The 24,495-nt window shown below is 41.6% G+C and overlaps 1 long non-coding RNA gene across 1 annotated transcript; it reads right to left on the bottom strand.

Moving 5' to 3' along the window:
* Nucleotides 1–2,103: 2,103 nt before the first annotated feature.
* Nucleotides 2,104–24,132, bottom strand: LOC139084792 (uncharacterized). Its single transcript, XR_011542545.1, has 3 exons — nt 23,965–24,132; nt 4,909–5,022; nt 2,104–3,333 (listed from the first exon to the last, which is right to left on the bottom strand). It is a non-coding gene; the product is annotated as an uncharacterized lncRNA (long non-coding RNA).
* Nucleotides 24,133–24,495: the final 363 nt, after the last annotated feature.

Here is a 24,495-nt window from a genome sequence, read left to right as displayed (position 1 = left end):
GAGAGAAAGCAGCATTCTTATTATTTAGAGATTGACAAAATGTGACGATCACGTGGCTTCTGGGTAGAAACTTAAGGCAAGTGGCAGGATGGTTGAGTATCAGGACTCGGAAGTCAAACTGCCTGGATTTGGATCCTAGTTCTGTCACGTCCCAACTTTACAAATTGGGCAGGTGAATTTCAACCTGTGTAATAGAGATGAAACGATAGTATTGTAAAGGATTAGATACAGAGATGCGTATAAAGCACTTAGCATAGCGTCTGGCACACAGTACATGCTTGAGAAGGTATCTGGCATGGAGTGGCAGGACGTGGCCACCAGGAGTGAAGTTCTAGACTCAACCCATCTACAAGCAATGAACTGTGGTCATCTCAGCCCCATGATGGGCGGACATGGAAGGAACACGGTTGCCACACAGACTGCTGTGGTAATGAAGGCAGGAGGGAAGTGCTCACCAATAGGTGAGTGTTCGGGACTACAGGGGATTCCCTCAAACAGAAATCCAAATGACAGTCTGTCAGAGGCTATTTGGACTCCCATGAGGGAAGAACGTTGGCTTTACATGATTTTCACAGCCTTAACCGCACAGATTTCCAAGGGCAGCATGCACAGAACCTAGGATGGGACCAGGAGACCTCAACTCTTCCTGGCTCCCTGCCATCTTTTAGCTCATTTTAGTTTAGGCATGCCATTGAACCTGTCTGCTTCCTCAACTGATAAGTGAAGGCAATAGAATTTTGACTACTTGCTTAATGCATTTTGTTAAGAATATAAAGATAATGATCTACAAGCATTTTGGGTGGAAAAACGAGTTTAAAACATATAGAAACAGAACTATAATTCTAAAGTTTATTATGAGATCAATAACTATTTGAGTTGAAGTGAATGATTCACTGTGGTAACAATTGATAGATATGCAAAACGTATACATATATAAGTAGAATATCTACATATTCGTGCAACCAGAGCTATGCATTTAGAAGCAGGTGCCATGGGGTCCAGCCCAGTTCTGACACTAACTGGTTCTGTGACTTTAAACAAGTCAGTGAACTCTTCTTCTCTTTACTTTTCTCAGCTGAAGAACACAGATAAGAAATTCCTAACTCACAGAGTTATTTTGAAAATCCAATATACATGAATGGACAGTTTATGATTTCCTGTAAAAAATACAATATTAGCAATTAGCATCAATAGGATTTTAATTTTTAATTTTGGTAAAATTCACATAACACAAAACTTACCATCTTAACCATTTCTAAATGTCCAGTCTTGTAGCGTTAAATCCATTCACAGTGTTTACAGCCAATCTCCAGAACTGGGTCGTCTTGCAGCACTGAAGCTCTGTACCCATTAAACAACAGCCCCCCATCCCCCTCCAGCCCAGGCCCTGGCACCACCACCTGCTTTCTGTCTCTGTGAGTCTGACTACTACAGGTACCGCATATAAGCAGAATCATACAATACTGTCTTTTCATGACTGGTTTATTTCACTTGGCATACTGTCCTTAAGTTTCATCCATGTTGCAGCATGTGTTAGAGTTTCCTTCCTTTCTAAGGCTAAATAATATTCCTCCATAGGATATTAAGTGAATAATTTTCTTCTTTTTTGGTGCTTATTATTTGTAACTCATTGTCCTCTTTCTGGAGATATTTTAAGCTTCACCCTCTACCAATTTTTATATCTTTAAATGTGGTTCATTTATCACAAGCAGCCTGATAAACTCATTCCTTTCACATCAAATGCTATCTGCTTTCTTCTGAGAATATCTGGTTAAAAAAAATGAGGGGTCTGGGGCTGGCCCCGTGGCCGGGTGGTTAAGTTTGCGTGCTCCGCTGCAGGCGGCCCAGTGTTTCGTTGGTTCGAATCCTGGGCACGGACATGGCACTGCTCATCAAAACCACACTGAGGCTGCGTCCCACATACCACAACTAGAAGGACCCACAACGAAGAATATACAACTATGTACTGGGGGCTTTGGGGAGAAAAAAGGAAGTAAAATAAAATCTTTAAAAAAATAAAATGAGGAGTCTGACAGTAACTATAACAAGCTAGTGCTGTGCCAACCTGACATAAAAAGCATTTCAACAAATTCAACATGATTGATGACTGAATTTCTTTTTTTATTTTTTAAATTTTTAATCTTTTTAATTGCAGTAACATTGGATTATAACATTAAATAGCTTTCAGATGTACATCGTAATATATTTTGAATCCTGTGTAGATTACATCATGTTCACCACGCAAAGACTAATTATAGTGCATCCCCTCACATGTGAGCCTAATCACTCCTTTTGCCCTGCCCCCCCTCCAGTAACCACCAGTCCAATCTTCAATGCTATGTGTTTGTTTGTCGTTGTTTTTATCTTCTACTTATGAGTGAGATCATACAGTATTTGACTTTCTCCCTCTGACGAATTTCACTCAGCATAATACCCTCAAGGTCCATCCATGTTGTCACAAATGGCCGGATTTCATCATTTCTTATGGCTGAGTAGCATTCCATTGTGTATAAATACCACATCTTCTTTATCCATTCGTCCCTTGATGGGCACGTAGGTTGCTTCCAAGTCTTGGCTATTGTGTATAATGCTGCGATGAACATAGAGGTGCATGTATCTTTATGCCTTTGCGTTTTCAAGTTCTTTGGATAAATATCCAGCAGTGGAATAGCTGGATCATTGTAGATAGATCATGGTAGATCTATTCTTAATTTTCTGAGGATACTCCATACTGCTTTCCATAGTGGCTACACCAGTTTGCACTCCCACCAGCAGTGTACGAGGGTTCCCTTCTCTCCACATCCTCTCCAACATTTGTTGTTTCCTGTCTTGTTAATTATAGCCATTCTGACAGGAGTGAGGTGATACCTCATTGTAGTTTTGATTTGCATTTCCCTGATAGCTAATGATGTTGAGCATCTTTTCATATGCCTGTTGGCCATCCGTATATCATCGTTGGAGAAATCTCTGTTCAGATCCTTTGCCCATTTTTTAATTTGGTTGTTGGTTTTCTTGTTGTTGAGCTGTATGAGTTCTTTGTATATTTTGGATATTAACCCCTTATCTGATATATGGTTTGCAAATATCTTCTCCCAATTGTTAGGTTGTCTTTTCGTTTTGTTGATGGTTTCCTTTGCTGTGCAGAAGCTTTTTAGTTTGATCTAGTCCCATTTGTTCATTTTTTCTTTTGTTTCCCTTGCCCGGTCAGACATGGTACTTGAAAATAGGCTGCTAAGACCAATGTTAAAGAGCGTACGGCCTATGTTTTCTTCTAGAAGTTTCATGGTTTCAGGTCTTACATTCAAGTCTTTAATCTAGAGTTTCTTAATTTAGCTGTGCAAAGAGAAACCGAAATGATTTGGCATGTCTGTCACTATCCTCAAAGAAAAGTCATTTTTTATAAGATTTGTCTATTATTATAATTGATAACATGGACTAATGCCAAAGTTTAGCGTTGCTTTTTCGGCAGGGAGAGAAGTTTGCCTAAACTAGGAAGCATGTATTTTATATAACTTTTTTCAACCTCTTATTAAAGGAAAAATACCCAAACACACATACATTTATAGGTATAGCAGTCCATAGAGATTAGTTACTGAGTGTTTTATTTCAATGGTTTGAAAAAATTCTTATTTTCCTCCTTCATTAGTGAAAATACTTTTATGCTTGCTGCACAAAGAAAGTTTAAAGTTAATCTCAAATCTTTCTAAATCATTTCTTAGAACTGTTTGGATTTTTTTAATTCCAAACAAGGAAACATCACTATTTCTTTCTCAGCTTTTATTTGCATGCATGGTTTGAACTGTTTTCTCAAATGTGAAACGTACCATATGCAGACAATGAAAGTAATTTGAGATGAATACCAAGATCCTTCCAGAGAGAAGGTTGGGCCTTCTGTATGTCTTGGCTCATCATTTTCTACCACAATGTTCTCTCTCAGTCTGACCCAGTAATCTTCTCTGCATACTGGTCTGAATGACGCGAAGCACAGCATGGATCATAGTCTGAGAGAAGTTTCTTCTCCCTGCAGTTTATCCTGTGTACTGAGGCGGGACCGTAACTCCCCTTGGTGTGGGGTGCCTGGGGTCGTTCCCGCCAGGCTCAGCCCAGCGATGGGAACAGTTCAGCTACATTCAGCCTCTTGACTGCCGCTTTGTTTTGAGGTCACACCTGCAAAATGGCTCCTCTTTTCAAGGTTGCTTTATCTGCTGTCCCATACTGTCCCTCCAGGGAAAGCGGAATGCCGCCCACCGCAGACGACAAAAGCCGCCTTCCTCTGGGAGTCTCCCCACGTGAGAAACAACCACTGACTGTATTTCTCTTCTGTGCTACCAATAACGATGTTCTCAGCCTACCGCTTCCTGCTCCTAGGGTAAGGAAGGTGGCTTAGACAGCCCCCTGCACCAGGCGTTGGCTTCCTCCATTAAACCCAGGCAGCCTTGCGTCTGGCCTGTCACATTTGCTACAGGGAAAGATGGCTTATTTCCCAAAATTCCTTAATAATACCCAATACTTTGCAGTCATTTTTGACCCCATCATGAATTGATACTTTTTAATGTAACGTGTTTTTTTCTGATTATGAAAGTAACCCAATCCCACTTCTTGTAATCTATCCCAGGGAAAGAATCCGATATGTGGCTAAATCTTTACACATAACCGTATTCATCACATCATTATTTATAATGTCAAAAACTGGAGATAATCTTAATGTCCAGCAGTAGGGAAATGCATTGTAATATCCTGCCCTCATAAAAATGGTGTTTTAAAAATTAAGGATAAGCAGAAAAGCTCACCATACAATGTTATGTGAAAAAAAAAGCGGGATTCATGACCGAACACCCAGTATCAACTCTAGTTTACTACATGTACGTTCACATCTGGGTGCACAGAAAAAATGGAAACGAAACGTACCAACATATTACCAGTTGTTGCCTCTCGGTGATGGTGACGGGTGGTGATGTCATCTTTACTTTCTTCCATACGCTGACTTGTAGTCTATAATTTCTCTGCAATGGTCGTGTATTGCTTTTATAATCAGAAAAAAAAAATGCGTGCTTATTATAGAAAATTTGGAAATTACTAAAAAGTATATTCAAAAAATAAAATTAGTCATATTCTCACTATCCAGAGTTAACAGCCTTTTAAAAAATTGTATTTCTTTCTGATCTGTTTTCCATGTGTACAGTGAATTCACACCAGATGCTTATTTGACTTGTGCATTTTAGCTGAGATATAGGTAATCTGCTCGCCATTACTGAGCACATGTGACAGCAAGTGGGAAATGAGAGAGAGGAATTTGCAGGTCTTTTGGTGTGGCTGATTCCCAGGGTTGCCTATAGCGTGAGCTCCTCCCCACGCTGCAGGTCACTGTAGTGTTACAGACAGAGGTTGTTTTGTGTTGTTGCTGTCGTTTTAATACAACATAGCCTCTACAGAAACCAGCAACAGGAATTGCTATTCACTAAAAATCCAGCAAACTGTTCCACTGTGAGACTTACTGACTGATGGTACTACACTTATTTTATAGTAGATTTAAATAGCAGGATTTTCAAACTTGGGTATGACATATGGCTATGAGCTCCACGGGAGCAGCCACTTCCCTACATGCAGCAGGGCCGCGTGGATGGGAACCGCAAAAGTCGGGGATGTAGTGTTGGGAAGCAGTTTCTTCCAGAGGCCCTGTGCTCTGAGCAGGAAGGCTCACAGGAATCCTCAGCCTTGATTGCATGTTCAATACTGAAATGGTGGTATAGCTATAACGCTCAAATTTCTTGAAGAATAAAAACTCCATAGGGGGGAAAAATTGAACCCTCTTTAGAATTGAGGATCAGACACCCACAGACATGCCTGAGGGTCTTGAGGGGTTGATGATAACAACATCAAGGCAAGATAAGAGGCATCCTGAGAGAGCAATCAATAAAGAAGGGACCTGGCAGGTAGGTCAGACTCAGCCACAAGGCACTGGTGCTGGAGGGAGCCCAGTGGATCCGCGTGAAATAGGTTTCTGTGTGTGTGTGTGCGTATGAAAATTCACTGACTCAAGACTTCTGCCTTCTCCTCAGAAGGCCTTGATGGCTGAAAAGAAGAGGGATTTGAAATAAAAGAAAGACCAGCCTATGAGGAGCACAAGGCTTTATCCCGTAGGTTTTACGTCTCAAGGAGCAAGAGTGAGCACGGAGCAATGTTTCGGTACCGACTAGAGAGAGAAGCACTGCAGGCCCCAAGGAAGGCAGCAGGCGGTGAGAGGGGCATCAGGCGTCCAGAGCAGATGAGGGCGGCTGCACGGGCCCCCCAGGAGGAAAAGCCAGGGATCCTCGAATGGCAGGAAGTGATGCACTGTGTCAGGGAAGCAGCCTGTGAGCACAGAAATTGGCACCTGCAGGAACCACACCAGACAGCGGGGAGAGAGGAGGTGGGAGAAGCTGGGAATGTACCAGACAGATGCTGAGAAGGGCAGCTGGAGCAGCGGGACTTCAGATCAGCGGGTGACGGTTCTGTTGCATACACACACATCACACACTCACCTGCACACTCATAGGCCATACACCCTCACATGCCGCACTTGCGCAGGTGCTCACACACACACTCCACATTCATGAACTCCTGAGAAGCCATGGGAAAGGGAAGTAATGAGTTTCTACATTGGCAGGAAGGCAGTTACCATTCCAGCAAAATAATCTCATCTAGGATATAGTATAAACATGCCTAATGATTCTAGGAAATATTAGGATAACAAACTTTTAAAACTAGACTATGGTTGTAGGTAGGGGTTCATGACATTTCTGCTTGAGAAATTACTGTAAATGTGTCTAGACTGACCTCACTTGCCCAAGGCATATTTAATATCTTTATCCATATCTGTACACACACACACACGTACCGGAGCGGACACTGTGGCCCCCACCCTGATCCCGCCCACTTCCAAGGCAGGACTGAGCGCTCGTTGCCCAGCTGCTGGGAGTATTGATGGCTAACAGCTCTGAGCTGAGTCCCTCCGTGGTTATTACCCTTGGGCTGAAGACAGCCATTCACCCGAGGCTATGTCCCCTTCCCAGGCTGCCCCAATCCAACGACTTGTTGAGGTAGAGAGACACGTTCTGGCACTCTTGCCTGTATTTAGGATAACTCTGAAAAGCCATTCCGGCTAGAGAGTCCGCATGGGATCCATTGAGGCCTTTGTTTTCGCTGTATCACAATTCAGCCTCTCCCTCTGTGCATTCCTGCTCCCTTCACCCCAACATTTGTCAATCCCAGAGTCTCTCCTCAGTGCATTTTAGGCATACAAATCTCCGTCTCAGTGTATGTTTCCTCAGGAACCTGGCCTGCAACAGTTGGTGCCAGAAGTGGTCCGAGAAAGCAGGCACCAAAATGGGATTTGAGGGTTGGATCACGTGCTGACCAGCAGGCAGTGAGGACCCCATGGCTGTTGGTAGTAGTTCCTGGCATGGGGTAGCACGGTTAACTGCTGAGTCTTTCAGTGGGGTGAGCTCGCATAGGATATTGGTGGAAGGGGTACAGTAGCAGGTACAAGGTCCTAAGCATCTGAGAGGCTGGGGGAAGTATTCATTCTAAGGACTATGGAATGGGAAGGCTATTGTTGGGGCAATCACAGCTAAGTGTGAAGAAAGACAGTGACTACTGGTTTCCTATTGCTGCTGTAACACATTGCCACAAACCTGGTGCTTAAAATAACACGCGTCTACTATAGGATAGCTCAGGAGGTCGGAAATCTGAAATGGGTCTCACTGGGCTAAAATCAAGGTGTCATCAGGGCTGCATTCTTTCTCAGGATCTAGGGGACAATCCATTCCCTGCCTTTTCCAATTTCTAGAGGCTGCAGGCACTCCTTGGCTCATGGTCTCCAGGCAACAATCACCACTGTGCTCCCATCATCAGTCTCCTTCTCTGCCTCTGGCCCTCCTGCCTCCCACTCATAAAGACCCTTAGCATCCCTCAGGCCTCCCAGGGGATCTAGGCTCATCCCTCACTTCAAATCCTCAGTATCTCAATATCTCTAAAGTCTCTTTCTCACAGGTTTCAGGATTTAGGACACGGACATCTTTGGGGGAACATTATTCTGCCCATCACAGTGATTAATCCTCAATTAAAGCTAAATGTGAAAGCCATCACGCCTCTTTGGCAGCACATAAAAAGGCTCTCATCTCCTGCAGCAGGAGGACATTAAAAACTGAGGATGAGGTCTAGGCACTAATTAGAACACTTTCGGAGCTCCAGAGCAGATTGAATTCTCAGCCCGTCTCCTCTGTTAAAGGCGAATGCTATCTCCTTTATCTGAAGACGATGCAAGAGAGAACGTGCGGCCCTCCATGTCTAATCCTAGCCAGGGTTAATTAAAGTACAGCCTGACAGGGAAGTGTTGTATCACTTAAGAGAGGAAAATAATTATACCCCAAAGAAGCTGCAGGATCTAGCCAACACAGACCATTTGGAGCCAAGAGAATATGAATGGTTCTGTGTCCTCAGGGTGCCTGATGAGTGGAACAGAAAGTTAGATCAGGGAGCATTTATCTGGGGAGGGTGCTAACATGCTGCTAGGGTGGCACTTGAAAGCTTGGAGAAAGAAATGCCCCACATTAAGTGAATTAGAAATGCCAAAACTGTCACAGCAGCCTATGGAAAAAGTGACCAAAAGGCTTGGAGAAGTGGGCGTTCTAGAGCAGATACACCGTTAAGGACTGAAACCCACCATATGGCTGCGCTCCAAGGGAGGACCCAGAGGACATGCCGTACACCAAGCAAGAAGGAATGAGCATCACAAAAAGGCTCAGAGTGGCTGTCCCCTGTAGGCCAAGGTGATGATAGAGGGTCCTGCTACAGAACTGTGCTCCCTGAGGGCAATGTGAATGATAGGATCTTGAAATATAGAGGCGGGCGGGGGGGGGGTGGGGTGGGCAGTGCTTCCATGTCAGAAGACAGTGGACGCCATTACCATAAATGGCAAGATTGTGACATGTAGACGGCTATAGAGGATGACCCCCCTCAGAGTATGAAAGATAAAACAACAAGAGTATGTCTTAATCTATACATCAAAAGAAATCAAACATGTATGATCAAGAGACTGATGGCAGACACCCAAACACACAGTCATAATCCCTTGCCCAGTTTCCAGACCTGAACCAGTTTCAGATCCATAGTCCATTGACTGAAGAAAGCTTAGATCCCCGGGAGAAAGGACCCTGCAATAACAAGTATACATCATAATAAATGTCCTTATTACTCTTCCACAGAGAGACCTATGGCCATGTACTCGAGGAACTATATATGGAGAAAGCAGAATGCAAAACATTTCAAGGATTATTGGACATAGGGTCTGAGTTGACACTGAGATATGAAGACATCACAATCTCTCTGTTGAAGTGGAGTATAGGACAGCCAGGAGTATAAGACAAAAGGAGTCCTGGCCAAGGCCAAGCTCATACTAGGTCATGTCCACAGACCTAACCAAGGCAATTTCCCTGGTCCGCAATGGTTTAACTAGAATAGATATATTTGATAGATGATAGGAACCTCACACTGGTTCCTTAGTGTGTGGGGTAAAGAGCTATCATAGTGGGCAAAGCTAAGTGGAAGCCTCTGGAACGATCCCACTCTCCATCCACCACCCTCACACTCACATATACCCTAGCCAAAATAATATCACATTTGGTAGAAAAAGCAAGATTAGTGCCACACTTAAAGCCCTAAGGAATACAAGGGTGGTAGACCCCTTCTCCATTTAATTAATCACTTTGAGAAATTTAAATGAATTCTGTCAACAACAGCATAAAGCAACTTTGTAAATAACCTCAACACTTAGTTCAACCAATGTTGACTTTACCTCCTTTAACTATTGGTTAATTTTTATAGGCCAAATATCACTACCACATATTCTCTACATAAATTATCGTTAACTAAATGCTGGTTGATGTATCACTGAAATTGAGACTAGATAGAAATTGAGTAACTCAGTCTCACTGAAATCAAATTTCACATGATATCCCCATATCAACTAGGAAGATAGCATGATCAGACAACTTTACTATAATTTCCTCTACCTTCACAAAAATTTACTCTACCTTAAAAAAAGGAAATTCCTGGGGTTGGCCGGTGGCACAGTGGTTAAGTTCTTGCACTGCGCTTTGGCAGCCTGGGGTTTGCAGGTCCAGATCCCAGGCACGGACCTAGCACTGCTTGCCAAGCCGGGCTGTGGCAACATCCCACATGAAATGGAGGAAGATTGGCAACAGACGTTAGCTCAGCCACAATTTTCCTCAAAAAAAAAAAAGAAATTCTTCATTTCTTCAGAGTGGGTATTTCCAATTTCACTGGGAGATGAAACACTAATTTACATTCTAGGAAAGGCTGTCTAATCAATATTATGATTATAGAAAGGAAAACAGTAGGAGTAACTAATACTTCAAGAAAAAATATGGACTCAGAGAATGCAGGCATATAAGAAATAGAGAGAAGAGAATTGGCCTATCAGAGTCCAGTTTTACTTTTAATTTTATCTTTTTGAAAACCCCTCAAAAATCTTTATTAAGGATCTAATACTATCTCTGATGATTCTATATCAATTTGTTTACTATGTTCATAGTATATTGGACAGTGTTTATGAGTTACGACTTTGGGGTCAGACAAACCTAATTTTGAATCTCAGCTCTACTACTCAGTGGATGTCTTATATTGGGCAAGATACTTAAATTTTATGATTCTCAGTTTTCTAGTCTAAAAAATGGAACTGACCAATTACCCTACATGTCTCACAGGATTTGTGTGAGTATTCAATGAGATAATGTTTGTAAATACTTAACATGATGTCTGTACATAGGAAGTGTTCAAGAAAGTTTAGCTATGGTTGATGAAATTATTCTGATGATAACGATTTTTCATCACGAAGTTAAGAGTTTCTACTCCAAATATCTTCTGGCTAAAATGCAGAGAATCTATCTTTTGGTGGCAATTGCAGTCATGTGCTGCATAATGACGTTTTGGGCAGCGATGAACTGTGCATACGACAGTGGTCCCATAAGATCAGAACCATCTGGCCTAGGTGTGTAGTGGGCTCTACCATCTAGGTTTGTGTAAGTGTGCTCTGGTGTTCGCACACCAACAAAATCGCCGAACGACATATTTCTCATAATGTATCCTTGTCATTAAGTGACACATGACTGGGTTAAAAACCACCTCATTACTTTTTGATTTGTGGGACATTTTCAGAAAGTAGAACTTCCTAATGCAGGTTTTAAAGTAGTTGTATGAGAATAGGAATTCTTTGCTAAAATAAAATTGTTGTAATAGATAATGGAGACTATTCCTCTTATGAAGGATTCTAATTGGCTACCTCATAAACTTTAATGCTCTAGACAAAAACTGTCACAGAAACCTTTTCAACATTTTCAGATTATGTCCTGTAGCTTTCAATTTGATATGTAGGTTACTAAAGCCCCCGGTAAGTGGGATTTGAGAAAGTGTTGTTTGGATCCTAAAGGAAGACAATATTTCTATTCATGGAGAAAGAAAATGTATCTTGAGTGGGCCAAATCTACCTGCCTGAAGGTTGAGGGCTGAATTAAATAATTAAAAAAAATTTTCTCTTGTGACATTTAACTTACACACAGACCAATGCAAACACAAGGAACCACCACCCAGGTCAAGTGATATAATTATTACCTGGGAAACCTCAGGTCAAGAAAGAGAACTTTGCCAGCACCCTAGAAGCCTCCATATGTCTCATCCCCACTAGAATACCCTTTTATTTCCTCCTGGAGAAAATTACTAGACCAATTTTTACTGTTTTCAGCCATTCCTGGAAATGGAAGTTCTGGGTGACTTTTAGAGGTCCCTTCTTGCCGTTCAGTAATGAGCTCAAAAGTAGAGGTCAGTAAGAGTACGCTCCTGCAGAGATCTCTAACGTAAGACGAGAGCTACACAAAATCAAAGGCCAGGCGTCTCCACGGAGCATTAGACAAAGCTCAGCTGACCTGAAGGAAGAGAAAAAATCTTGAAAAATCCTTATATAATATTCATCAGTGTCTCCCATGACAAAGTCTAGTTGCTTGAAGGAATTACTCGTGGCTTCCTCTTTCTCTGAAACTGTCTGATACTTATTACCTTCCTCCCTTCCTGTCTTCTCCTTCGCCTCCTGCCTCTCACTCACTCACTCACTGAGCAATTCTTCAGGGTGCTGTAGAGACCCACTGACTTTTACTTCTGAATTTCGAATTCCGCTATAAACAAAGACCCTTTTTCCTCTTGATTTTGTGCCAGTTTTCAAGAAGCTCGAAGTGATTCTTGGCTCCTCCACATCAATCTCAGAGTAATCGCTTTCTTTTTCCTTTGGCGTTTCTTAAAACAAATCAGCATAATTGTGTCTACTTATCCTTTAGCATAAAGCCTTCATTCTAGTCTTTAAAACCACTCAATGATCTTACAAACTTTCTCTTCACATTTTTGTTGACTCTTTATTTTTAAAGCAAGCAATCCAAATATTTGATTTATTTTTATTAACAAGAAGACCCAGGAAAAAAACTCTTTCTTCCTGAGAAGTAAAGGTCTATCTGACAATAATATTACTACTTCAAACATAATTCCTTAAATTATAGCACTGTCCTTTCTAAGGAGACAGTCAAAGCTGTCACTATTCAGCTGAACTATGTCAGATGAAATGCACCATTTTTCTTCTCTCCAAGATCAATATAATACCATACAAGAAAGGAAAACCATATTCATGAAACAAAAAAGGGCTTTTGAGAGGGAAATCTGAAACATTAGATACTCTGTTTTTTGTAGTAAAAATATTTTTTCTAGTCTGGAAAGGGCCACACAGATCCTTGCAGTAGTTGCTTAAGCTCACAGGCAATGGTCAATGTCTGTCGATTCCACTTTCCACGAGAAGATAAAAATCCTTGCTTGAGTATGCCTAAGAGTTTCCAACACATAAAAGAATTTCCCATAAGAGGAGTAGTCAGATCCGCAAAGGTACAAAGATGTTCACCACAGTATGTCTTTTTTTAAAATAAGTCCTGGAAGCAATCTAAAAATCAATTAATGCAGAACTGGTTGAAGAAGCTATGGTAGAGCCATATACTGGAATCTTATGTAACTCTTTGACAGCTGACGTATGTCCCTATTCATAGACAGGGAAAGCTCTATATGGCTCCTTGATTTGAAAGCACATTGTGAAATAACCTATTTGTTTGAAATTGTGTACTTCTACACATGTGTATAGAGAGATGCTTAGAAAAAGATTTTCTCCTAAATGTTTAGGATGACTCACTCTGAGTGGCACAATCAGGAGTAATGTTTACTTTCTTCATACTGTTTTGAACTTCCTCAAGGTTAAAATCAGCTGAATATTTTGTGACATGGATTTCACAAAAATTAAAATCTATATAAGACTACTTATATTGCTTCCATTTTCTCCATGAGTATATATTATAATTGAAATCAGAAAAAAAGTAAAATTCCTTTTATTTTGGAAAAGAATTATCTGGCTAATTGATTTGGCTCTTCATTTTGTTTCGATAGGCAGTGAGGAACAGAGATTTAATGAAAGAATCACCTTCAGTGTGGACTACGTACAACGTCTCAGAGACACCGCCATACTTCAGTCAGCCCAAGAATATTGTACAACAGATTTTGATTTGGCTGTTTCTGCCAAAAGTTTAAAAATTTGCATTCAATGTAAAAGATCGAATGACAACGGAATAGCTAACTATTACTTGATATTTCTATATTATTTCCATGTTGTAGCCTTAACAGAAACTTAGTATTAAAAATGTGAAAAGTACTTTGAGTTCTTTCCCTCTTGATTTTCCTATGAAATTATTTTGGAAGATTGCCAAGCACGTGTTCAACACATGTTTTATACTGGAAATGTTTTGCCATAATCAACAACTGATTGAATAATCACGATAATTTAAGCGTTCTTTTGTTCATATGCTTCAATGTTTTGTTCATTTGCTTGAAATATGTGCTTTGTTTTTAGCTAAAATCAGATTCATATGTGTTGAAAAATAAAGAGCCATGTATTTCCATAGCCATATTCTTGTAACATGAGATCTGTAAAAGATTTCAGAAATAATTTAATAATCACTTGGCATCAAGTAAAAAGAAAGTTATATATGGGATATGTTTTCATAGTAAGAACATTTGATTTTGGTCAAATTCATGTCAAAGAAGAATGAGAATTAATTTTAGCTTTGGTATGCCTAAGATATGGACAGCCAGATTATTTTAATAGGAAACATACTTTCATGTTCAGAATGGCCTACTCTCAGGAATGGTTTCCATTTCAAGCCCTGTAGCCTCCTATAGAAAACCCTCATTTACCCGAAACCCTCAACTATCCAGATCACCACTGAGAATCAGGCACAAAGCAAAAAGAGGCTCTTGAGCATCAAAATAGAAGTCACAAATCTTCAGCACACCAGCGCTTCTCTTAGAAATCTACAATAGATTAAGAACCGCCACCTCAGAAAGGACTCTTAAAAGGTAAACTGAAAATATTAGGAAGCAGTGACTGTGGACATTGCGATAGCCCAAGAGGAAACAGCACAGCTATAAAGTAGGCGTCGTGATAGGAAAATTAGAGTCTGGGGCCATTTCATGTAGGATCAGCGTACTCTGTAAGGGCAGCAGTGTCAACTGCAAAGGACAATAATGGATATCTTAATAATACTGATTATTTGCACCCCAAATACACATCCTCCAACTGTGCTTTGTGTCTCGGGCCACCCATGGCTCCCAATGCTCCCATGGATTGGCTGTAAGTTGCCACTATGAAGTATATGGGCAGCAATCCTAAAGATATTCAAAGGAGAGAAGGATCATCCACTCATCTACCCTCCTTAGTTATCCTGGTTCTATTCTCACTGTTTGTATTTATAGAGATTAATAGGGTGGAAATATCAAGAATACAATTTCAGTGCACTGTGCCTTACAAGTGAAAATATGGCTAAAACAATTATATATTTTGGCCTGGAGCATTTTCATATTTATATTGTGAGACATTTCTAGGTTCTCTTACGGAAAAAAAAAATTGGTCAAGTAGGGTGTAATCAGTTTTTGAATATAGCTCACAAAATTATACTGTGATTTTGCAAGTGTACTATTAGGTTCCACTAAAAGAAAGGAGATTCAAATGAGTTTGTTTTCTAATGAGCAAAAGCATGGAAAGTTCAAGAAAAAGAAACAGGGCCCTGTCTAGACTTTGCAAACAAGGCTTTCTTTCTTTGCAATCACAGAAAGTAGAGATAAAGACTGTTATGACTGTCGCCACACTTAAAAGACCTCACAGACAGCAGAAGCATCCCCCAGATATGACAGTGTGCGCTTCCCGCCTCGCTGCCTCAGCCACAAACAGCGAAGCAGGAGCCCCTGTGAGATGGTGAGACATCTTACAAAAAGTGAGGCAGCATTCACAAGAGGTACTCTGTCCTTGAGGGATTTGTAAAAAGCAGAGCTCTTTTTTTAGCAAAACAAGTTAAATTTAATTTAAAAATTCATTCTGTGGGGTTGAAATTTCATATTGGAAATGTTGAGGGTTAGCCTTTCTGCTGCTGCGGGGAGGGTGGCACGTCTTTCTTCTTACAGCTGTCAGGGACTGACAACCGGTGCTGACAAAAGCGCTGTCTGCCTTGCTTTGCTTTCGTGTGGACGGTGTAACCCCAGATTCAGGGATTAAATGCCATGCTCTCACTTGCTGAAAGGTGAAGAAGCAAGGGTTTCCTATGCTTGGGTTTTTAGATCTAGGATCAGGTTGGAGCCCATAATACCCTCGACTGAAATCATATTATATGTTTAATTTTGTTTTGAATGAAAATACTACATTTTGAATATTGAGATGCTTTTATAGAGAGTAAGAAAATGACGAGCGCAAGAGCAGCGTCCCTTGTGCAGAGCAGGAGTGCTGAGCAAGCCTTACAAACACCAGAACGTGCCAGAGAAGAACCAGACAGTCCCGTGTTGTCCTGAATAGACCTTCTTTCCTCTTGCTTCCCGTCGCTTACGCTGTCTTTTCTCCCCAGTGGGGCCTCGCTGGGGTGTTAGACATGCTGAAATGACAAAGAGGTTTATAGCAGGCACCTAAACCTCATATGAATACTGTCACTGGGGACTGCCGGGGGGACCTGAGGGGACAGAGGCAAGAAGGACAAAAAAGGACTAGTAGGCAACAGGAAAAGAATGAGAAAGTTGACATTTCTATGTATTCTTAATATACAGTGTTGATATTGACAATGTTTAATATCAATCAATAGTTATCAAAAATACTTTAAAAATTATTGGTGTTTGGGGTTGGCCCCATGGCCGAGTGGTTGGGTTTGCATGCTTCAGTGGCCCAGGGTTTCACCGGTTCGGATCCTGGGCATGGACATGGCACCGCTCATCAAGCCATGCTGAGGCGGCATCCCACATACCACAGCTAAAAGGACCCACAACTGAAAATATACAACTATGCACTGGGGTGCTTTGGGGAGGAAAAAAAGGGAAAAAAAACTCTTGGTGTTTGAAATGCTAATTCCAGATTCAATAATTAGCATATGTTTGTAAATGTTATTTACAGTATAATTGTCAAGTGTGCTATTTCCTGCTTTAATAGTCAGGAAAACATTAGTAAAGACTTGCAATAATTCCCTGAATTAACTTTTTTAAACTTATGTTTCTCGGAAACAATTAGCCTTGCCTGACCACATATCCCAGCTCCCCAGATTCTCGGCTGGTTCGCTCCTCCTCCATTTTCGGGTCTTTCCATTTACATCCACTTGCTCTAGGAAGAGTCCCTGAACCTCCAAATCTGGAGTCCAGACCAGCATGTTCATTGGCACTGCCCATTGCATGCTTCTGTCTGAGCCCTTAACACACTGCACTAGAATGGTCTATCTGTGGGTCTCGAGTCTCTGCTGGACTCTAAGCTCCATGAGGACAGGAAACGGATAGTTATGAGCATGGGCTCCAAAAGCAAAAACACTTCAGAGTGCATACTGTGCGCCAGGTGTCCATCTGAGCGCTTGACACACACTAACAGGTCTACCTCATAACGACTCCAAGGCGCACTGAGTCAGAGGCAGTTGATCTTGCCCAAGGCTACAGAGCCAGGAAGGGGCAGAGCCAGAATTTGAACCCTGGCACTTGTTTCCAGAGACTGCTTTTTACCATAATAAGATGCTGCCTCTTGAATCAGAGATTCTTGGCTTCTAAAACAAGGTCAGTCACTTACCAGCCATTTGAGCTGCGGGACTGACTTACCCTGCGTGGACCTCACTTTTCTCATCCGAAAAGTGGGAATCAGGAACATATTTACTTCAAGGAGTTGAGAGGATTCAATACGTTAATGCACCTCGCAGGTAGCAGATAACGCACTCAGCACATGACATATAATAATGCCCAGTAATTATTCATCTGCTGCCATTTTATCCTTATTCCTATTCTGCTCCTTCTTCTCCTCTTCCTTTCTTTTTCTCTTCCTTACTTTTCAGAATTGTGTCTGCAACTCCCTTAAAAAAAGAAATAATAGGCCCCAAGTGGAGTCATTTGCCCCCACAACAGCAAACCAAAACTTAATGACAGCTTCAAACTATCCCAGGAATGTTGCCTTTCTAACAGTGAGTCTGAAATTCCCTGATTAGCTCTAGCCAGGGAATCTGCAGAAGAAAACCCCTGCAGGCCCTCCCCCGAAAGATGTCCAGGCCTGAAACAATCCTTTCTCTTCTTCCGTAATAACTTCCTTACTCCCCGCCTCCTCTGCCTATGAAAACTCTCCATGTTGCATAACTCCTCAGAGCGCCCTTCTAATTGCTAGATGGGATGATGCTCAATTAGCGAATTGTTTAGATTTTCAAATTTACCCAACTGAATATTTTGTTTTTTAACAGCTCTGAGCAGAGGAGGGACGTACAGCGGACATTCGTAAACATCTCATGAGTGAAGCATAAAGGAATGGATGAGCAAATTAATGAATGAAAAAGGCAAACTTTCTTTGACGCCCTTTGCATCAGGGTTGCATGTGTCTTAGCCATATATTTTCCTCTTCAGCAGACTGAGGGTGATCTGGCAGTGCCATCTGCAACCCTGGAAGGGGTTAGCCTGTCAGGCAGTGGAACCTCTTCCCCTCACAGCAGTGTGCTCTGCAGGAGAGCAGAACCTTCCTAGACTAAAAACTTGCACCTTGGTTAAGAGTGGATGAGTAGCCAGGCTATCCTGTTAGAGCCACAAAGTTGACTCTCAAGGTTCATTGGCAGGAGCTTTGAAAATGTGTATAACACCAAGAATACTATTTAGCCCCAAATTCTAAATTGGTAAGTGTTCCAAAACTTTTCAAACAATCTCAAGAATTTACATAAAATCGACACTATGGAGGTATCAAAATTTCGTTGAACTAAGCTAATATAAGCATCTTACAAGGCCGTTACTATTGCATAATGTTATTGAATATTAATTTAAACAATACTAATAAAAATGATTGTTGAGATAATTGCTTAAATTTATACCCAGTCTTTATGTTTTCGGAGTTCATATCTTCAAAATAGTGTCAACATTTTTAAGCTGCCAGATTTTATTGGGTTAACCATGATTAGCAGCCATTCTTTGCTTAACGCACCCAGAGGTTAAACACAAGCTAGAAACCAGCACCGAACGCAGTTCAGACATTCTTGAATCTAATACCTTAGTGAAGGAAAATGATACAATCTCAGGCCTTCCCATTCTTGGCAAGTACTTCTATATTTTCTTTTCTAGTGTTCATTTTTAGGGAGAATTCTTATAGAGGAGGAATTTCCTATAAAGTGGGAATTCCGCGGCTGTATGTTTTTTACTGCTGCAAAGGCAACACACTGAACTTGTTTCACTCTAGCATCAGTGGCCAGGATTCCTTTGTCATTCTAGCTGCGTTGGTGTTTCCTGTGTGGGCTGGAAACCTGAGCTGGAACAGAGATGAACTCAAGCAGCCATAGGCTGCACAGAGCCCAGGGAGCCGGGCAGCGTGGTGGCTTTCCCCGGGCCTTTTGTAGCTCCTCTTTGTCCCTTAGACGCCTCTGTTCCCCTCTTTGGTTCGGATCTGTTGTTCTTTAGTGGGGTTGACGGTGGTGGCTTGGTTTGGGGGATTATGCACTTCCTCATTTTCTCCTTTGGCTTCTTAATCCCAAATGGCAACTAAAAAGGAACCCAAATTTGTGTGGGGACCTTGGGTATTTCAGGAGAGTCCAAGTGGAACAATCAGAACCGTAGGTGGAGATCCGCCCACGGCACTACGAGCACTGTTACTGTGTGGACAGAATTAGCCGGGTGAAAGTAAGTGAATTCTCCCTTTCTTTGGCATTTTTTACTTGTCTATTCCTTTCAGAAGAGTTCACTTGCCTTAATCAAATTTGGCATGTAACTAAAGGAATGTAGATTTACCCTAAGTTTTAGTTTATCTTTGATTTGTTTTTACTCCCTTCAGTGCCTTGAAAAAATTAAGGTAATAGAACTTCTGGAAAGAAAGAAAAAAAAATATCAGTGGGATTGAGCCTCAAATTCATCATGGAAATTCCTTTTATTCACAGAAGCTTTTAGAATGAATATCCTGCCATTATAAAGTTCTTATATATTTACCAGAAATTTGTATCATTAGCCAATGAAACTTAAGCAATTTCCAAAGTCTCCACAAATATATAGGGATTTAAAATATTTAGCTCTCTATTTGCAGAAAAGAAAACCTAGTTGGTTAAAATGAGATGTATGAAACAAATCACAGCTGATGACTTACATTTCAATTACTGATGCTTCATGTCACCATGGGCCAGGCCTATGCTAAGTTTCATGATATACTTTTAAAAATTAAGTATAGATAAGAAAAACTTCAAGAAATTGAAAACACTATTGCAAAGATTTACTCTGTAAAGTGGCTAGTTACAAAATACAAAGTTTTATTGTTCTAGTGTTAAAAGCAGACCAGTGTCTCAGAAAAGGAAAGCCGCCTCAAATTGAAGCTTTATTGTGGGGAAGACGTTTACAGAATGAAACCTCCCCACGGTACATCAGACACATGCAAAATTTCTGTTTGTGAGAAGTGATGCTTGAAAGAAGTGTTGGTGAGTGAATAAAAACAAAATACTTCCACCAAACTCACTAAGTAAGACTGCATCTGCTATGAATGTACATTGTGGATCTTAGGCTGGAAACCCGAGCTAGGGACAATATACAAGGATAACAGACGTGGCTACTGAGCAAGAAAAGATATGGCTGGCAAGTGCACAAAGGTCAGACCTCCAGTGAAGTCTGGTTATGTATAGCATGGGCTTCTAGAAGCAATCTCCTCCTTCCAGACACACACCCACTCACTTTTTTTCTTTTTCTTCTATAACTTTATAATATTTGGTGTCCTTAACCTCAAGTTCCTATGAATTCTTATCTGCTATCCCTGTGTTAATTCACATCCTTCCTCTTAAGGGTCTCTGTATTTATTTGAATGTTTTTCCATGTTCTTTTAATTTGGGACTTACTTTATGCCACATCTTAACCTTTTCGCTCTTTGCAAATTCTATCCTGGTGGTCCCAGAGTCTCAGTGTGCCAAAGATCATTAAAGTCATCTGCTCCCACCTCCTGTGAGGCATTCCTGGCTCATTTTATCCCTAAAGAAGGATGTTGGGATTTGCTTTTGTTGCTTAGAGAAGTAGGAACTCCCTCCACTGCAAGCCCATCCCAACCATTGCTCGAAAATCTCCCGGTGGGCCCACCGCTCCCGTTTTCATTTCTATTCCTGTCCGTCTTTTTGTGTTCCACTAAGCGGTTTCCTAAGGTAATATTTTCCATTGTATTGTTTCTTGTGCTCCTTACTTTTTCCATCCCCTTCCCTTCCATTCTTCACCCCTTGACAAGATTCTAAAAACAAAACACTATAAAATTATGTATTTCCACCAGGCATTCTTGCTATTTTAGCTTAAAGTATATACCACTTTAAGTATAGACAAGCTCCATTGACCATGTGAACACACACAGACACACAGAGACACACACACACACACAGACACACACATACACACACACAAATATCAGTTTCTGACTAAGTAGCATCAGTCTGATTCACCATCCCTTTCGTTTTTATCCGTGAAAAAGAACTTTGACTTTTTCACATACATCCTGTATTTGTAACATTTGTGAAGAAATAACGGGGTGCTCGACATGCAGAATTCTGAGTGTTAGCTACCCTCGCAGAGGTGAGAGCCCCTGAACCCTCAGGACCAGGCCTGTGTGTAGAGGCTGGGCTTCCTGCTCTGATTTCTTCTGAGAGCTTGTCTTTGCTCCAGGGCAGAAAAGTTAAAATAGAAATTGCAAATGACAGCCTACCAGCTGTGTCTAGCCCTCAGATGTGTTTTGAACGGCCTGCTCAGAGGTTTAAAGACAGTTTAGTTAGTGGCCAACATTTACAAACGAGGACATTTTACTTAAAAATCTGAGTTTCTGCGTCTTACATAAGCAGAAGCTCTTGCCGCCCCGGCCACCTTCCTTCTTGGCGGCAATGGGCAGGGGCCGCACGGCAGCCGCCTCCTTTCCGCCCACGTGCACACTCTGCTTTTAGCAGCCTCAACAATTCACTTTCTCTTACGTTCATCCCATTACAGTCTGTCCTTTTATCTCCCTGACCCCTAGAGGCATGGGAGCCGCTCCTCTGATGGAGACACTTTGAACTTGGTTATGGACTGAGTTGAGAGAAACAAGCAAACAAAACCCTAAGTGAATCACAAGTGATGGTAGGTATTGATGGTGAAAGTAGAGACTTTGGGAGATAGAATAAAAAAGCCACACTGAACACATGGCTCCTTACTGGGGTGAATTCCTTACAAATAGCCTATTTGCCAAAAATTGCTAATATAAGAAAAGATAGAAAATTTGGGGCAACAGAATGTGAAGAGGAGACTGTTGTTTGCTCTCCAAGCCACAGCTCCCTTCCCTTCGGGGCGCTCAGCCTGACTACCTACCTCAGCCCTGCCTGCACATGGATGTGTCCGCGTGGCCAAGAACTTGGGCAGAATGAAGGGTGCCACCTACAGGCCTGAGCCAGAAAAGCTTCCCACATAATAATCCATGCTCTGTCTGGGTCCCCAGTCTCTAACCAAATGGAGAGGACACCAAGGACCTAGAACTGGGTGGAAGACGGAAGGGTCTGGGAAACACCCCCAGGCCCCTCCTATCCCCCAGATCCCATTCCACATTGACCTGTGACTTGAGTGAGAAATAAGCATTTGTATTCCATTGAAATAAGCATTTGTATTCCACCCTGAGATTTGGGAGATGTTTGTTATAATAGTTAGCCTACCCCTGATTAATACAGAAGGCTCTTCAAAGCCAACTAGGAAACGGATAGAGTAAAATGTCCCTGAAGACAATAATGATGGCTAATAAGCATGTCTGTGCCACCAAAGAGATAAGGATCCGAATAGGAGCGCTCAGTCCTTAACGGGCTGGCAGCCTGCTGCTTCCAGGCTCCAGCTCCCTGCTGAAGAGCAGATGAAGAGCTGCGGGTGTCGTTAGGAAATCTTTCACACAAAATTGCTCAATGCAGCTGTGTTTCTCCTGCCCAAGTGGAGAGGAACACACAAACAGAAAGCCCACGTGTTTGGTGACCATCAATGGGCCTCCAGGCCCCAGGGAACACATACCCAAAGAGGGAGGAGAGAGACTATCAAGGTGAGGGCTAATTCAGCTTCAGAATAGCGACTGAAACCTGTGCCCCCTAGAGGCATCCACAATTCCAAGTTAGAACTCTTTATTTGTTCAGTACGCTTGAGGTGATAGGAGTTTCAAAATTCTGGTTCACATTAGCCTTGAACTAGGGATGCATTGTTCTAATCAACATTTTCTCTTTTCTGTAAAAACTTAAAATATTTACTTCCCTGAATGATGCTTCATGTGCGGGCAGCTATAGTGAAGGTTTCTAGGGATCTAGCAATTTGATGAGATAATTAGGAATCAAGGAAGAGATGGCACAATAACTAGCTTATTACTTTGGACCTTTTTTTTTTTGCTCTACTTGTTATGGGCTGTTTGTAATATAGCAATTTAAAATAAAACATTTTAATGTTAATGTTTTATTTCCTGGGGACTTGCCCAAAATGAGAAAGTTGATTCCTAAGTGGTTCCAGCTTGCAAAATGAGACTTGACGCGGTAGAGAGTTGAGCCCTGTACATGGTGAGTTTCGGTCCTAAGAAAGGCTCACTGATGACAGGGCAAGAACCCCAGCGTCTAATTCCATCCCAGCGCACAATGCCGTGGGGGACTGAGGACCCCAACCCATTCGAAGGAAGTCCTTTGGGTAATTTATTTTAATACGTACACTCTGCCTTTTGGAATAAATGAGGAAGATCAAAACAATGACATATATAAAAAAGTTAATAAAAGAGTAAAAGATAATCAAGGCCAAAGGTTAGGATAATGGCTCCATAATGTGATTGAATCAAATTTGGCTCTGAGCTTCCAGCAGCGAAAACAAAGAGGACACAGAAAATTGCGAAATAGTGTCCTAGCAGTCTCCACTGGCCTCAATCCTGAAAGAAAAATGTAAATCTGGAACTTCACGCAGGCATCACTGAGTAACACGAGAATCTCCTTAACTACAATTTTACCAAAAAACCCAGAATTTGTCAAGAAATGTAACATAATTGCAACTCGGTGAAAGTAACTTGGAGAGGGGAAATTCTGATGATTCCCCGAGCAAAGACTTTTCCCAAGAGAAGCTCAGTAAAATATGCAGTGAGATCACATCCACTGTTCTCTTTTCTGATATCTGAAGCGGAGCTGGGCATTTCAAGAGCTTCTTATTAGATTATAAAGTAAATGAGATGTTAAATGATCTGGGTGCTCCCTGACGTAACTGCAAGTGCTAGTGAAGCATATGCTATGCTTAATTACTTAGACACTGTCTGCAGAGAAATGAACAGAGACACACTGGGAATGGCACAGCATTACTATATTTCAAAGCATTTACCATTTAGCGTATCTGGCAAAATCCCAGGGGTCCAGACAGCTCCGAGGCGCAAGCACGGTCATCCGGGCTTTACTCGTGTGTGAGGCGCGTGTTAGGGAGCGCACAGGCCCCTGGACACAGTGAGAGGAGGAAGAAGTGGTGAGACTTTTTGTTCAAAGGCTCCGAGTCCTGTTTTAAAACATATATAGATTTCATGGAGCCTGAGCAGCTATTTCCCATGTTCTTAGGCATAAAAAAATAATAAAAAATAGCTACCATTTTTTGAGCTCTTACTGTTAGCCAGCCAGCAAGCACTTTGCACACAGCATTTCATAGAATGTTCTCAACAACCGGGTGGAGTCGATATTATTAGCATCTTTATAGCCATGAGACCTAGAAAGGATCTTGCCCAAAGCTTACAAAAGCCAAGGAGCAGATGAGGAAACCGAGGCATGGCGATGTTAAATAACCAGCCCGAAGGCAGTCAGTCAGAGAGCAGCAGCCTTGCAATTTCAACCCAGTCTAAGTCCTGAGTCCGTGCTTCCATCACCT

The sequence above is a fragment of the Equus przewalskii genome, chromosome 7, assembly GCF_037783145.1.
Source record: "Equus przewalskii isolate Varuska chromosome 7, EquPr2, whole genome shotgun sequence".
Lineage (NCBI taxonomy): Eukaryota > Metazoa > Chordata > Mammalia > Perissodactyla > Equidae > Equus > Equus przewalskii.
Note: the sequence above shows the minus strand (reverse complement) of the source record. Positions and strands in the feature narration are given on the sequence as shown.